The sequence below is a fragment of the Vespa crabro genome, chromosome 13 (assembly GCF_910589235.1).
Source record: "Vespa crabro chromosome 13, iyVesCrab1.2, whole genome shotgun sequence".
Classification (NCBI taxonomy): Eukaryota; Metazoa; Arthropoda; class Insecta; order Hymenoptera; family Vespidae; genus Vespa; species Vespa crabro.
This window is the reverse complement of record NC_060967.1, coordinates 6,288,314-6,305,473: the sequence shown is the minus strand read 5'-3', so window position 1 is coordinate 6,305,473 and position 17,160 is coordinate 6,288,314. Positions and strand designations below refer to the sequence as shown.

Below are 17,160 nucleotides of genomic sequence, written 5' to 3'. Positions count from 1 at the left end.
CCTTACCAACGAGTTGGATTAAAAGAGGATAAGAGAGTACCTAAAGTGAAACTGTTGAAAAAGAAAAAAGACAAAAATTACACATAAAATGATGGATTTGCCATAAGCATTATTAACTAACCACTGTTGACTGACATGAATTTCTGATTATGATCTGTGCTAGATGGGACATAGCAGCAGTATAATCTTTTTTTCTGACAAATGAATAATAAAATCTATACATTGTCGATTATTTTTTCCAAATGAATAATTTTTAATGAAGATTAAAAGACAAATTCATTTTCACATTATTTATCTGATTTTTCCCCCGGGGCTGTTTTGTTATGATTCCTTCTTTAGGAGTGCACTTAATGTTATTACTATTTTACTATTGCAGTAATATATAATATGATAATATAGTGATAAGAAGAGTAATATTAAGAAGAAACAGAAGAATATACTTATATATATTATATACATCATGACACATAATGACGGTAATTTATAATAACAAAAGAAGGAAAAATGTATCATTTTACATAGGGCGACATATGAAGAAAAGTACAAAACGTTTCTTTTGTTTCCGTCCTCCTTATCTCTATCGTTTCTCCTTGTCTTACTACCTTATGATAATTTTTGCATTTATTTTCATACTATTTTTTACTCATTACTTTAGTCGAAGTTAATAATTGTCTTTACTATTATAATACGCAATCTATTGTTACGTCCCAGGCGGTACGGGCCTCAACAAAAATATATAAGTTATTGAACTTACCTGAGGTGCTCCTACTCTTGTGGGATTTGTGTCCTTTTTGGCCGTTACCTGGTATGTGCAATTCTTGACACGGAACCTGACACCAATACGAGCTGTCTTCCGTTCAAACGATCTCCTTCGTAATGTTGATCGGCGTTAGGCGATATGGAATTGCTTGGGTGAACTACGCTCGAGGATCGGACGGCGATAGTCGACTCGGATAGTGAGTCTTCTTCTTGACCGTGACAGGTATGAGGCTGTAAGGTACGACCTCGTGTTGGTCAGTAATTTCGGTTGGAACAATTTCCAAAAAATTTTTGTGGCAACGAATCGAATCGTAAAGTGACGCGAGTAGTCGGCGTAAATGGTACTTTCTACCAGGGCGTCGTTTTCTCGGTATAAATGAAGCTAGGATTCAAGGATAGGATATATTAACTCGTACGTGCGATTCGTACGAGTTTTTTTACGCTTTGAACTTGTCGACTGCGCGGCAGAAAGTTCTTGAGACTCGCGAGAATAATTAATGTAACTTGAAAATAGTTTAGAACGTCATGCGGTTTTCTTGGAAGTTAAGCAGCCGGGGTTATTTAAGACACACTGACTTTAATTTAATAATATTAATTTATTAATACTTTACAATAACTGTCGAGAATAACTTTCGAAAAAAATAACCGAAAATAACTGTCGGAAAAAAAAAATACAACCCCTGAGGTCCGTTGTGCAGCCGCTTATATAGTCGGCTAAACTGCGGTAGCTCTACCGCGGGGATGAGGCGTTGTCTCGACCTACCGACAATATAGACGTTTGGTACGTTACATGTGGCGCATGTTATGACTTTCATCCAGTGCGTTACGTGTGTTACGTACCATGGGCTCCGTCTGGTGCACTATAGATCATGTATTATAGAAAATATTTCATATAATAAAGAGACTGATAAATATGTAAGGTGTCCCCGATCACTTCTTATACCTAATGAGTGATTTACAATAACATTATTAGGGACTTATTTCTAGAAGACTAAGATTTTTATAGGTAGATAACAGGTTTTTAAATCTAAGTATGAGAGGGATGCGGAATGTAACACTTTCCCCCATATTTGAAAATGTGCGTAGACATATGTACATTTTAATATTTATCTTTATTTAAGTACGCGTTTAATTCGAATAATGTGCTTGGTCGATCGAACGCGTCAGCTGCGGGTTCTCCCTTTTCCTCTCTCTGCCCTCGAGGGCAGTAGTCTCGGGTGCCATTTTTGTGGGTGGTTCTTCTTGTTCCACTCTTTTGGCGACGTGGAGGAGGAGGTGTGTTACTGAACTCCATAGAGCTCCTAAGAGATGTAGGCTCCACCCATAAATATCGTGTAATCCGTACCTCATGGGTGAGTGTGTCGACGATGAAGTTGACTAATCGAAAAGGCATAAAAATGGCCAAGATTCCGGCGCTTGCTGATATCCGAAGGTTACGAAGGTTTCCCAGAGTCGTTGTGCCGTACTTAATGCAATCTTACTTAATGTTCTTCCGAGTGATGTTTCTATAATGAATAGCTTAAGATGTTCTGTTTTGCGGATAGAGCAAAAAATATTTGCATAAAACAAACTTGCTGGTTCTTGTTAGAACAAACGTGACGTCTTTCGTTGTCACTGTGTAAAGTATGGGCCCTTGAGATGATTCGGCAGGTGTTAGTTTCATTGCTGGCCCTTCATAAAGGACGTCATATTCATGGAAGCCACAGCTGTCAGTTGAGATGTTTGATCAGTAACTTTCGCTTTTATCCGAGTCGAGGCAGGCTTCCTCGTCCAATGCACATACGGTTCCAGATTTTAGGTGGGTTTGATTGGCTTTTGTCATGACTGTGGCGAAGTAGCGTGATCCTAACGGAGGCTTGTACTACTATGTCAATCCTCTATGTTCCATAGAGGTTGTTATATTGAGAACCTTTGGAAGTGTCATCTATCGTGGCGGTACCACTCAGGGTTACACTTTAGGACTTATATGAATGCGTTCAGGCATAGGGAGAGATTGCCCGTAGAGTGCAGCTTGTTTGGCACAATTGGTGGGTCAATATGAATAAGTGTTCTCGACGTCCATTACGAACGATGGACGTGTGTGAGTGCATGCCGTAATGAAATATCGTGCGATCTATCTTCACGCGACATTGTAACACTCTTACGGAGTGGTAGTCAGCAGTCTGTAGTAACTCTACGTAGACTGTGTTATTAATTGGTTGGAGATTCGGGATCTCACAATCGGCTATATCTAGGAGAGAATACGAGGTAATATTCAGGGATTGCGTAGCGCAATCGTACCCTACCAGTGCTACTGCTACTTTTATTAAGGTTAGCATCGAAATAAAGACTTTTATCGTAAGGATTTTATGTCAACTTCTGGGATGTTCTATCTTGTAAAGCGTCGAAAGGCAACTGATGCCGTTAGCTCGTTTAACATCTCTTATATTTTAACTTATAGACTAAGGTGGGGGAGCACCTTACCAACCGTCATCATGGAAGGGAGAGCGATCGTTGCGCCATGCTGCGCTTGGAGAAAGAGAGTGTGTCAGTATTACAAGTTTCCATGATGCCGATTTTTACTTGGATTTATCAATCTTAAGTCTGTTGTATTGTATACTATGTTATTATCGGTACGTATTTTTATATTGTGTGTGTTTAATACTTTTATTACATCGAATGGTTCGACATATTTGTCATCGAATTTACCTTTATGTAACCCTTTCAGAAAGGTACACTCGGTTTCCTATTTTAAAATTGAAAACTCGTTGCTTTTTGTCATAATATATTTTGTATTTATTTTTAGCGTTAATTAAATTTCGTTTCGTGGCTTCCTGAGATTTATCAATCTGTTCTGACTCGTTCGGTGTTCTGGCTAATTGGCGAAACACTAGTTCGTGATGTGTATACATCGTTCCTACAGTGTACGTTTGTATTATATGAAAACATTGCCACATCAATCCAATCGCGTCCCATTTTGGGCTGTTTTCGGTTTCAAAAATTCTACGAGAACGTGATGTGGTCATTGTGAATGAGAGAGTGGGAGGCAGACAGATAGGTACAAAGAGAGAAGCAACGAGTTGAAAGCAGAAACAGATAAAATGTGAGAAACAGATTAGGAATAAATTTAATGCATTAACTCCTTCAAGAGATTGATCCCAGTTTCCTTGTTGTTATTACTAACGGAAAATAGCGGATGAAGAGTATATATGTATGAGTGATACGGAAAACGTCTGTAATGAAGAGATAAAAGAAAGAGATGGATATATAAATATGTGAAGGGAGAAGGAAAAGCAGACAGTCAAAAGAAAGAAGAAGATAGAGGAAGAAAAAAAAGAAAAGACGAATGAAAGAAAGAAATAGAGAGATAGGTTGGTGGTGATGGTAGTTCAGATTTAGCCGACTGGGGTGAAGCATTCTTCTTCACTATCATAACCCTTATCAATCAGCACAAGACACAGTTGTGCACTGTGTCGACACGGTGGTTGACCCTTAACTTCTTCTTATTATAGTGAGACAGTACCCCTTATTATGGCAAATTAGCATAATAGACGAGTTAATCTTATCCCGTATGTACTAACCGTACTAATCATTAACCCATGGGGAGTTAAAAGAGAAAGAGGAGTAGAATTATGCGGTTGATGTGAAAGAGGAAAAGGAGTAGGACTACTCGGAGGATTCGCTGGCCTGACGTCAAGTCGAATATACCCGAGAATCCTTTCTCTTTCACGAGAGAGGTAGAGAGAGATTGATTGATTGAACTTTATTAGCTTTCTCAGCTATTAAAAATTGCAACGTCTGCGGCTTATTGCGTGCCTTCCGTTTTCATTATATACTATTTCTAGCGAAGAAAAAGGAGAGAATGAAGAAGGAATGGTAACGGGAAAGAGAAAAAAAAGGAAAGAGGAAAAAAAAGTTGAAGTAGAGGAAGAAATTAACGAAGAAAGCAAATATATATAGAAAATATGAGAACGAGTAGAACTTGCAATGGTGCGTGTAGGTTAACGTGGTTCATCTGCCTTCTGACCAGCAGTTTGGCGCAAAAAGTTATCAAAGTGTCTACATCAACGCGTGATCTTACCCTGTTCCTGCACTATGAAAAAGGCTGGCTTGGATATCGTATGTCAACAGACCGAATTATCGTATATCTCCAAAGCCATAAATATCCTAAAGGGAAAACCAAATATTGTCATTTTCTATTTGATACTCAAACACAATAATTTACCGAAGCTCCAAGGTTACATATAAGGTAGCAGCACTCTGGCTATGATTGAGAAATCATCGTTGTACTCAATCAGTAAATCTGTCAAGATCAATAGAATATGATTGAAATTTCTTGTATCAAAGAGGATATTGTATCGTTGCTTTCTCCTAAATTAAAATTATCTCGCTCAATTCGACCTTAATTCTCACTCAATCATATTTCGAATCAAGTTAGAGATTTGAATATATCTACTGGTAATGACTGAAAGATTAAACGATGATTCGAACTTAATAAATTCTATTGAGTGTTAATAATTTTACTCATCGTTTCAGGAAACTAATTGACAAAGTTGAACTTTCTGCAAAATTATTTAGCAATCGTTCCATCGACTGCGTTAAGAAATCTCCATCATTTGCTTATTTTGAATCTCAATCACAATAATATAAATGGTCTTCATAATAATCGAAAAATGTACATACTTTATATGCATTTGTCATCGAACAAAAATGTGCTACCGTTATACTTATCTAGCACGGCCAAAAGTGGAGAAAAAAATATAAGAGATGGGATAGTAAAACCTTACTAAATTATCATATAAAGAAAAAAGAATAAATTAATTCATTATTTTCGTTTACATTGATACAATAAAACAAAATCACTGGAATCAACTAGTATCGAATACCTACGATTCCTGAATTACGAATCCAGATACTTGCAAATGTGCTATAAACTGTTTGCAGAATTTTCAGTGTTTTAATATATAAAGTCGTTAATGTATAAACTTAATTATTTTTGTCATAGAATCATTTGCCCAAAGCTCGTTAAAATGACCGAGTAAGTTACTTCTCCGTGCGAGCGTCGAGAAACGCATTTCTTTGCGTTTGGAAATATTCAGAAAATCTGAGCATCAGCTATTTACGCACACAAAGAAGCGGGCAATCGCTATTTCACAAACATAAAACATATGCCATATAACTCTGTATAATATTAAAATCAATACTGGAGGTTCTCTTTCGTCCCAAATTTCGAAGATCTTCACAGTACAAAAGTATTTCTTCGCGAAAAATGTCGGAAACAGCATTTACGTTATCGATGTAAATAATTGAATTCTTGACTAATTCTAATTAGCAAGATCTCATTTTAAAAAAGAAGGTTCAATCTAGGACATACTTTTTCGAATTTTTGAAGAAGCTTTTTATTTTTATATAAACTATTCTACATAAAAAATATCATTATTTAACAAGATTTTTTTCAAAGAAAATAAAGCGTTTCCAAAAATTTGATAAAGATATGTCCTAGACAAAATCCTCGTAATTAAAATAAGGCTTTTATCGTCAAAATCGGTCGAGAATTACGCCTGTTCTCATTGACGGCGTAAACCATTATAAAAGCAGAGGTAATGAGCAACCTTACCGTACTTCGATGTTCGATATGCTTCTGCAGCAAAACATACGAATTCAAAGAACCATTTTTAAAGAGACTAATTACTGAAGATGAAACGTGGATTCTCTACGAGAACATTAACGTAAGAATATTAAAGAATATTAATGACGATTAGTAATGCTCGTTAATCGTAAAATAATTTAATTCAATATTTTAATACGATTAAATTTTGAACACGGAGCAGTTGATTACTTATAATGACTTGACTATTATCAAAATAACTTTCTTTTGGATTCCGACACGTAAACATCGAAGATCTATCTTTCCAAAGGTCTAAAATTAAAACATTAATACTTTCGCGAATTTTGTAGTTATTTAAAGAATATATAATGTACATGGAGTACAGTACATTAATATTTAATCGATGGCGCATTTATTGAAACAACTTATACCTCTAAACTCAATACAAAAAACTTAAAATAATCCTAATTTAAATTGTCAATACTTGAAAATTTTTATTTTCGCTATAATTGACGAGTTTGAATGTAAGCAAAATTGATTGCCTTTGAGGCTTACTGTGTCAGCTTCCTTTTGAATTTCGATAATTAAACATCGAAACTTTCTTTCTTATTACATTTTTATATAAAAATTAATCAAATATTTAATCAATTTTGTTGGTCAGAAAAAGTCTCGATAAAGTCATTCCTTTTGAATGAAAAAAGTCGAGAAAAGTTGATACTTTTGGAAGAAAAAAGTCAAGTAGGGTCATTGATAAAAGATGAAGAGACTTGTACAATCACAGAATCGTAGGCCCTGAAATAAATTAATCAATTTTTAGCACATGATTTTCAGCAATTAATATTATAAGTTGATACTCGTTCTTGTCCCTATACAATCTCGATTTTTTTTCAGGGTTACGTCTGAGTTGCATTAGATTTATCGCTTTTCTTTCACGTTTTAAAATAAATTAAACAGTTTTAGTTCTTTAATTCTAAGAAAAAATTTTCTAAAAGCTTTATAACAATCGATTTTACATTATCGTAACAATTATCGAAGTTCGTAAAATTTATTTTAATCATGCTTTAACGTAATGCGATTTAAACGATCATCATTACGTTATTGTTCATTCAAGTCGAATCATGTATGAGTCCATTCGTTTTGCGAAGTAGTAATCGAAATACCATTCGCGTGATTTCCTGTTCATTTTCCTGTAATGATCGATTTTAAGGAATGGAATTATGTAACTGCGTGTACTGCATGAAAAAAGGTTCTCTCTCTCTCTCTTCTTTTTCATTACAGTTTTACCTGATTTCGTCGATGACAAAAACGAAGAAGTAAAAAATCAAGTCGACACCCTATTACGTGACGAATATTAATAGATTCTTAAGATAATGTGCTATCTGTTTGTATTATCTTTTTCTGTGAATTTTTTTCTTTCTTTTATTATTATTCTTTCCTTCTATCTTTACAAATGTTACGTAACATATATATATATATATATGTGTATATGCATATATAATATATAAAAATATATACACACACATACACAGAATAAGAGAGATAGCGAGATAAGTTTTCCTTTGAGAGAGAGAGAGAGAGAGAGAGAGAGAGAGAGAGAGAGAGAGAGAGAGAGAGAGAGAGAGAGAGAGAGAGAAAGAGAGAGAACGAGGAGAGATAAGAATGGTAATGGAGGTACAAACAGTGTACGAAGAGTTAAGTGATAATGATAGAAAGAGAAAGAGAGAGATGAGAGGGGTGCATGAGATATACAGGGCAGACGACAAGGCATTCAAATGTAAGAGGGAGAAAGAGAGAGAGAGAGAGAGGGAGAGAGAGAGAAAACATTATAAAAGCAAACAGAAAATCGGTCATTAGAACGACGCACGAACGAAGAAACACGAGACGGTAAAAAGACGATCTCTCTCTCCCTCCCTCTCCCTCTTTCTTTGCGTAGTTTCACCTTTCGACTTTTATCCGAGCTCTTCCGCTGGCCCGAATCGAGCTTTTTTTTACGATGCCTCTACACCCCTGAAACCACCTGCATCCCGATTGCAAAAGCAATATTACTAGTATCATTATTATAATAAAGAAAGCTCCTTGAAAGTATACGTATACTAAGTAAATGAAAAGAGGTTACTTGAATTTTTATTAATAAAAACTAAATGAAATAAACAAAAACAGCACGAAATAAAAAGGAATTAATAATTGCGGTTTATTTAATAATGATAATTAGCCTAAAATAAAATTTTCGATGGTATAATCAACAAGAAAATAATATTACTCATGTATGTCCATTTGTATTGTATTTGTATTGTACCTTGATCATATTACTAGATAGTGACAGAGAAGTCACCTTCCCTAATTGTCTATCATGTGAAAACAAAACAACTTTCCTAAAAAATACCAAGCAAAACAGAAATTACCTAAAGAGGAATTACTCATGGTCATGCTCGTCAATAACTTATTTAAAATATTACAAACAGTAATTTGTGCTGATTCGGAGCTTTCATCCTCGACATGACTGAGTGTTGGAGGGATATTAAATTCGTTCGTTTTCTGCTACAAGTTCTACGTTAGCTTCAAAACATTTGTCCGCGAAATAAGTCAAAATTGAACAGCTATGATCCATAGAAAGTCAAAAACAATGTAGTTCGATATATAAGTAAGTTGAAAATAAAGTAGCTCATCGTCATTGATAAAACAAAATCGTAATAGACATCAGTAAAAAGACAAACAAATTTTTATTAGATCTATATTAATAAAAAAATTGTGAAATTATTATGAAATTAAAAAAATTTACTTACCAATATGCTCTTATAGAAGAAAATGTATTTATTTTTCGATCATTTTCTTCGATGCACTGACTCTACTACGCGAAGGAAATGTTTAAAAAAGAAATTTACTTATTGTAGACTTCGTTGATCCTTTGCACGATGAGCATCCTGCCCCAAAACGATGACAAATGATTCTTCTTTTATTGAACCTGAAAAGAGGAAACGAAATTGTTAGTATCATTGTTATATAATAAAAAATTATTAAAATTATTAAAGAAAAGTATAAAAAGAAATTTTCTTACCGGAATCTTTGTTGATCGTTTGTACGATGACCTTTCTACCCCAGGATCATGAAGAATATGTACTAGCATAAACTCTACATCGCTTATTTATAATGAATCTAATTTTATTTAATCAGATTATTTTGAGATATAAAAATAAATCAAACGTATTAGGAATAAACAATGCTTCTACTTCATATATTATATATACCAGTATAAATATAAGTATATATGAATATTGAATGTAATACAAGATATCGATCGATCAAAATTATAAACACAAAATTATTGATTAGGAAGTAGTGTCAAAAAAAGCGTCAATAATAAAGCAAGAAAATAGAATACGCAAAAGTACGTGCCGACTTGCGAACGCGGTCCCGTAAAAATCACGCTGTTATCGATAGATAAATTGGAAGAGAGTGTACGTTAGAAAAAGTCTACTAATTATCTGTAATTATGCGAAGCGACGAAATACCACGTAAACTTGCTATAACGTCCAACATGGCTAAGGGACCACTAATAGGTAACTGAAGTAACTCCTATAATTCCATTACATCGCATTACTGCGGATATAACGCGAGTCAATGCAAATATTATTTTTATATTTATTTAGTTAAAAACAATAAAAACATATAATAAAAATGTGTGAAAGTATCAAATGTAATTAATTCGAATTTTTAATATAAACAAAAATTTTCTTTCCTAATTAAATTTTAATATAAATATAGAAATATAAAATAGACTCACACATGAGTAGATGCGTATGCAGAACATTCTTATGCTTTCTATATTACGCGCGAAATAATGAATCATTAATAAATCGAATAATTGGAATGATTTATCTATTTACGTATTTCTCTATTTATGCACATCGTTTCTACAAGTATTTACGGAAGAATAATACTTTGTCGAATATTTATAAATATTGAATAATAGGTCATTTACAATTATAGTAATGTGTATCATAATTTGGTAATATTGGATGGGAAATGTTCGACTTTCGAAAAAGAGAAAATATATATACACAACTACCCACACACACATATACAAATATCCGAACGTAAATGGTTCAAAATTAATACTTTCGTCGTAACAACTTCGAGAATAGAAGATATTCGTATGGAAAATAATTATGTGCGGACGCATTAACATTTTCATTACAAATTTTGTTTTCATGTTTAGGAGCTTTATTTCTACAGGTTTCACATTGAATTGATTAATTTTCTTATTTAGTTTGGAATAACAAGGTATCCATTTAGACAGGTTTGAAATTTCTGTATCATATTTTTAAAATTTGGATATTTTAATATAATAGATAAAAAAATTACAAGCTTTGTGAGGTCCATTGCACAGATGATAAACTGAGCGATGATCCAATTATTCTCCTTTCTAACGGTGAATTAATCAATTTGTATAACTTTGTGGTACTTTGTTGCAACCGAGCTTCGTCATCTCGTTAATTATAGATAATTAGAAAATCTTTTCTAACCCTTATTTTTTACTCTCCAAGCCATACAACAATATCTTCTATAAATGCAAACATGATGAAATAGTGGAGCTGTTGTCATTAAACGTTTAAGGTTAAGTTAGCTTAACATTATATTTAATGCTTATTTAAAAAATAGATTGATAGATGCGCTTGATCCTATAATTTTGTCAACTGATATGCCTTCGTTGTGTATAACAAAAATGTTGAGTTAATACCAATTTACAGAACATTCTATATAATTCACGTCCTTGACTGTAGATAATGCTTTCTTCAGTTCTTTCAAGAGTCTTCCTAATGTATTATCGTCTTTCCTACCACCATCATTGGCAATCGTAGCATATTTAAGTACTATAAGATAAAATTCACATACGATTATAAACAATTTATATAAAATTTTGTAAGTAAGAATAATAAAATACTAAAGACAGAATCTTTGAATTACTTGAGTTGGCATCAAAAAGTAAGATAACCGGATGTCAATTGCCTAATGCACATGAAATGACCAACAAAGAACAATGTACAAAGCAAAATATCATTTTAAAATAAATTTGTATGTGATAGAAAAAACCTATACCAAGTGCTAAATCTTCATAAGTCAGATGCATATTCAACTACTTTAAAAAACACTTCTGTTTCTCGAAGAGTGTACCACCTTGCGCAATGATAGATTTGAATACATTTTGATTTCATTGCCACTCTTTTTATAATATAAGAAATTGCGTGAATATAAGCAAAAGTTAAAAATGTCTGCAATATTTAAATTTGGTTATGATTCAAGAGCATAAAGAAGAAACTATCCTCTACCTCTATTAGAAATATACAGTATGTACATACTTGTGCAATATATATGCGTGCCAACACAAATGATGGTCACAGAAGCATTCCCAAAATATTCCTTGTAGAAACATTTCCTTTACTTTATAATATTTTTGTCAATACATTTTTGTATTATGGTGTCTTTTTGTGATCCAAATATTTAACATTGCTATGATCAGAGTACTCTACAAATAAATAATATAATGAATGTAGTGACACAATATATAGTGATGGATCTATGCACAGGTAATAGAAACGATGGCATAGGTCCTGTAAAACAGTGCCTTCACGCAATTAACTAAGTTTATGTTACATAATAAATGTAGGTAAATATCTGTCGGTCGATAAATAAATTTTATATCTATATTTGTTCCTATGATCCAGTAAGAGTATTTTTTGCCACATCATTTGTATAAACAGTTAAAGGAAGAAAATTTCATTAAAGTAAAATTGATTTACTTTAATACGAGCAAATTTTACGTCTCAAGTAGCCTGAAGGCTAAATCAACATACAGCTATAAATACTTTTTATCAATGTTTTCATACTTACTAACAAAGAAATTAATAACTGTAGGTATAAATATTCCAAAAAGTCTTTCCATTGTGGTTACGGCCTATCGCTATTGTTTGTTGCCTTATTACTTCGATTAATTGCTTCTTTCATATTTATCTTTAATATAATAACTGCATCTGTTCATGATGTCCTTCAACCAACTTTGTAAATGTTTGAATCTTTTGCTTCTTGCATATCTGTTTAATATATAACCTAAACGTGGCGTTGAAATCTCTTTTAAATTCAACGACGACATTACCCTTTCCTTTGGATGGATTAATTCGTAACGATTCCCTGAAAAAAACGACCTACGTTTTTTATATCTTTAATGATGATCAATATTAGCAATAATATACAAAGAAAATGACTGGTAGAAAAAAAATATATTGTAACGTCAAATACAATTTTTTTACTAAAGTTATTTATAATAATTTAAAAAAGAACGATTACCTAGCAGTTAATAGAAAAATAGTATGTTGTTGATATCGAATAATACGCAACAAACACATTATGAGTAAAATATCATTTTATGATATACATATAGATAATATGGTTATGCAAATGATTTTCTGTAAATTGGTATTAACTCAACATTTTTGTTATGCACAACGAAAGCATATCACTTGAAAAAATTATAGGATCAAACGCATCTATCAATTTATTTTTTAAATAAGCATTAAATATAATGTTAAGCTAACTTAACCTTAGACCTTTATTGACGCCAGCGCCACTATTGCACCAGGTTTGCATTTGTCGAAAACATTGATATATGGTTTTGGAGAGTATAGTTATTATTATATATATTAGACATAGTTATTATTTCACAAGATCGATCAAACATCATCCTATTTACGCGCACCAACTGTCCAATCAACGAGCTCAATGTGTAAGTACGCAACTGTCCAACCAATGTACTCCTAGGACACCAATTACTAACTACTCAACGTTCTTCATCAGCGCTTAAAATTAGCCAATCACGAGGATCGTATAAGAACACATATATTTGAATGAAACATATGATCAGGAAGAAAAATCGAAAAATTGTACGTGTTTTCTTCGTTCTATCAATTATCTTAGATATTTTTTTACTTCACATTTAAACTTTGCCAAGTCCATTTATCTTATAAATACAATAATTCGACTTAGTTGTCACGCAACATACTTCGCGTTAATAAAAAAGATGTGCTAAGAAATTACTAGGAAAAACCTCTCCAATGAAAACGGATTGTATCTTCCGCATGACACTACACATTTGACAGAAAAAGAATTGACAGAAATAAAGTTACAGTAAATAACAAAAGCTTTCGCCGAAATTTCACAAAACCTATTATAGAGATATCGTCATCCTTATTCCCTAAGCTAGTTATGTTTAAAAACGAGATAAAAATGAAGCATTAGCACGATGAAAAAATGTCTTTCGAAAAGCCACAATTTGGTGTATGACGATTTTCCGCTAATTTTTTATGAAAATAATAAAAATGTTAAAAGTGAAACAAGTACTGACACTGCAAATATAAGACAAAATAATTCAAAATAGAAACACGAAGGAACGCTGAGACGCCGATTTTATTTTCGCAGATATTTGTTAAAGGAAACGATGCTATGTCATGTCAACATTAACGCGCGAAAGTCGTCTATTTAACAATTGATTAATATATAAAGTAAGTGTATAATTGAGAAAATATTCTAATTACCTACAATTAACCAGACGACGAGACTTGGTTGCAGCCTGTATCGCAAAGTTATACAAACTGATTAATTCATCGTCAGCAAAGAAACTAATTGGATCTTTGCACATGCGTATTATATCATCTGAGCAATAGACCTCACAAAGTTTGTAATTTTTCGATTTATTATATTAAAATATCGAAACATTAAAAATATGATACAGGAATTTAAAAACTGTCTAAACGGATACCCTGTCAGTCCATACTAAATGAATAATTAATCGATTCAATTTGGTACCTGTAGAAATAAAGCTCCTAAATGTGAAAACAAAATATGTATGGAAAATGTTCATTCGTCCGCGTATAATTATTTTCCATACGAATATCTTCTATTCTCGAAGTTGTTACGACGAAAGTATTAATTTTGAACCATTTACGTTTAGATATTTGTATATGTGTGTGTGGGTAGTTGTGTATATATATTTTCTCTTTTTCGAAAGTCGAACATTTCCCATCCAATATTACCAAATTATGATACCCATTACTATAATTGTAAATGACCTATTATTCAATATTTATAAATAAAAATTCGACAAAGTATTATTCTTCCGTAAATACTTGTAGAAACGATGTGCATAAATAGAGAAATACGTGAATAGATAAATCATTCCAATTATTGGATTTATTAATAATTCATTATTTCGCGCGTAGTATAGAAAGCATAAGAATGTTCCGCATCTACTCATGTGTGAGTCTATTTTATATTTCTATATTTATATTAATATTTATTTATGAAAGAAAATTTTTGTTTACACTTAAAATTCGAATTAATTACGTTTGATACTTTCACATATTTTTATAATATATTTTTATTGTTTTTAACTAAATAAATATAAAAATAATATTTGCATTGACTCGCGTTATATCCGCAATAATGTGGTGTAATCGAATTATGCGAGTTATTTCAGTTCTCTTTTAGTGATTCCTTCGCTGTCTTCGACGTTTACACGTTGTTTTGTCGTTTTGCATAATTACCGATAATTAGTAGATTTTTTTTCTAACGTACATCCACTTCCAATATATCAGTCGATAACGGAATGCGCGATTTTTTGTCTTTTATTTTCCAACTTTATTTTCATAAATTTGATACTTTTCTCGCTTTTACACTATCTGATTATTGGTTTTGTTTATAATTGTGATCGATCGATGTATTAAATTCAATATTCGTATATACTTATATATATATATATATATATATATATATATATATATATATATACACATACATATATATCTATACATATACATATTAATATATATATATGTATATATTTATATATAATATATGAAGTAGAAGCAGTGTTTATTCGTAATCCGTTTGATTTATTTTTAAAATAATCTGATTAAATAATATTAGATGCAATATAAATTCGCAACGTAGTGTCAGTGTTGGTACATATTCTTCATGATACTGGGACAGGAAGGTCATCGTGCAGAAGATCAGCAAAGACTGGTAAGTAAATTTCTTTTTTGACTTTTCTTTAATAATTTTAATAATTTTTTATGATATAACAATGATACTAATAATTTTGTTTCCTTTTTACAGGTTCAATAAAAGAAGAATCATTCGTCATCGTTCTGAGGCAGGATGCTCATCGTGCAAACGATCAGCAAAGACTACAGTAAGTAAATTTCTTTTTTAAACATTTCCTTCATAATTCAAAAAATCTTTCATTATAAAAATCTTTCATTAAAACATCTTTCATTATTAAGAAGAACAAAGTTATTATACTAATAATTTTATTTTTCTTTCTTTTTTCAGATAATCAATGCAATCATACGGTGTTTTGGAACCGTCGCAGAACTTCTTAAGTAGTGAGTGAACAAATTTAAAATACCTTCAGTGCTCATTCATGTCCGAATCAGCACAAGTTACTGGTTGTAATTTTTTAAATAAGTTATTAACAAGCACGACCATAAGCAATTCTTCTTTTGGATTTATTTTTGCAAGTGACATATTTTTATTGTCTATATCAATTGTGCATTCTTATTTTTATTAACTCAAGATAGGATCTTCTTATTTCATCGGTTTAATTAATTATTTGTCCTACTACTATACTAATATATTATTATTTATATCGTTTTGTATAGTAGATTTACAACATATTGCATGAAAATACTCGTATATTACCACGGTGCATATATACTATTATAGTATGTACTAGTACTTTTTGCTTTAGTCATTTACGTAATAATCGTTAGCCTTGAAAATCTATTATAGCAATTGGTACGTGCTCCTTATTATTTAAGAATCATACGTGCTAGAGTTAGGGTATCGCAATTGCCTCGGGGCATACTTCCTATTTGTTTTTGCAGTCTGGTGGTATGAGATACAGTCGTGGAGAATATGTATAGGAATGATCTTCTTGTTATTTTTTAAATACAGATTATAGGTAGATAAGTAGTACACATTTTTCTGTGTGGTCAAATATTTAATTTCAAACAGGTAGGACCGGATGAATGTTGTAATTTCCACTCTAGTGCAAAGTTCTGTCTCCGGGTATTACGCAGAGTTTTAGCAAATTTTATAATTATTCTAATATATCTGTGTTTATCTTTTTCCCCTTATTTTGATGATGCTTTATATATATATATATATATATATATATATATATATATATATATATATATATATATTAGTTTCAAAGAGTTTAAAAGTCTTTGGATTTATTTAGAAATTCATTTCGTTCGAATTAACTAATTATACACTACCATTACATGGTGATTTTGTGAATTTTTTAAAAGATATAGCAGAGGAATTAACAATAAAAAGAGAATGTATGGTATTAGAAGGTTTTAATAAAGGACAAAAATTACGGAGGATAGTTTCACTTTTATAGATTTTTGTTAATGATAAAGTGCAAGTACAAATAGTTCACCTAAAATACATCATGCGTGAATAAAATCTGCTTTATATAAAGTTGGAAATAACTATAGAGAATTCATTGCTAAAGACCATAGTAAATTTAGTTTAGATGTATTTATTAGTTTAGTGGAAAATAACAACATAAGGCTAAGATATTGAAATAAATAAAAGAGCTAAAAAATTTGTGGATACATAGTGGACGCATTGGACACCGTAGCATTTAAGAAAAAGTTTAGAATCCCGAAAGTATGGGAAGGTAAACAATGGTTTTTGGATGATATGAGAGTAGTGGCAAATACAAAGAATTAAACGTATGAGAAGGCAATATA

The 17,160-nt window shown here is 31.8% G+C and overlaps 1 long non-coding RNA gene across 3 annotated transcripts; it reads right to left on the bottom strand.

Annotated features, from left to right (window-relative positions):
- Positions 1–9,125: 9,125 nt before the first annotated feature.
- On the bottom strand, positions 9,126–12,976 carry LOC124428734. 3 transcript variants are annotated; one of them, XR_006943270.1, is made up of 7 exons: positions 12,689–12,976; positions 12,236–12,532; positions 11,704–11,870; positions 11,444–11,616; positions 11,312–11,353; positions 9,402–11,217; positions 9,126–9,308 (listed from the first exon to the last, which is right to left on the bottom strand). It is a non-coding gene; the product is annotated as an uncharacterized LOC124428734 (long non-coding RNA). The 3 variants fall into 3 exon arrangements; XR_006943268.1 differs by having other exon boundaries at positions 11,312–11,616; XR_006943269.1 differs by lacking the exons at positions 11,312–11,353; positions 11,444–11,616 and having other exon boundaries at positions 9,127–9,308.
- Between the last annotated feature and the right edge of the window lie 4,184 nt (positions 12,977–17,160).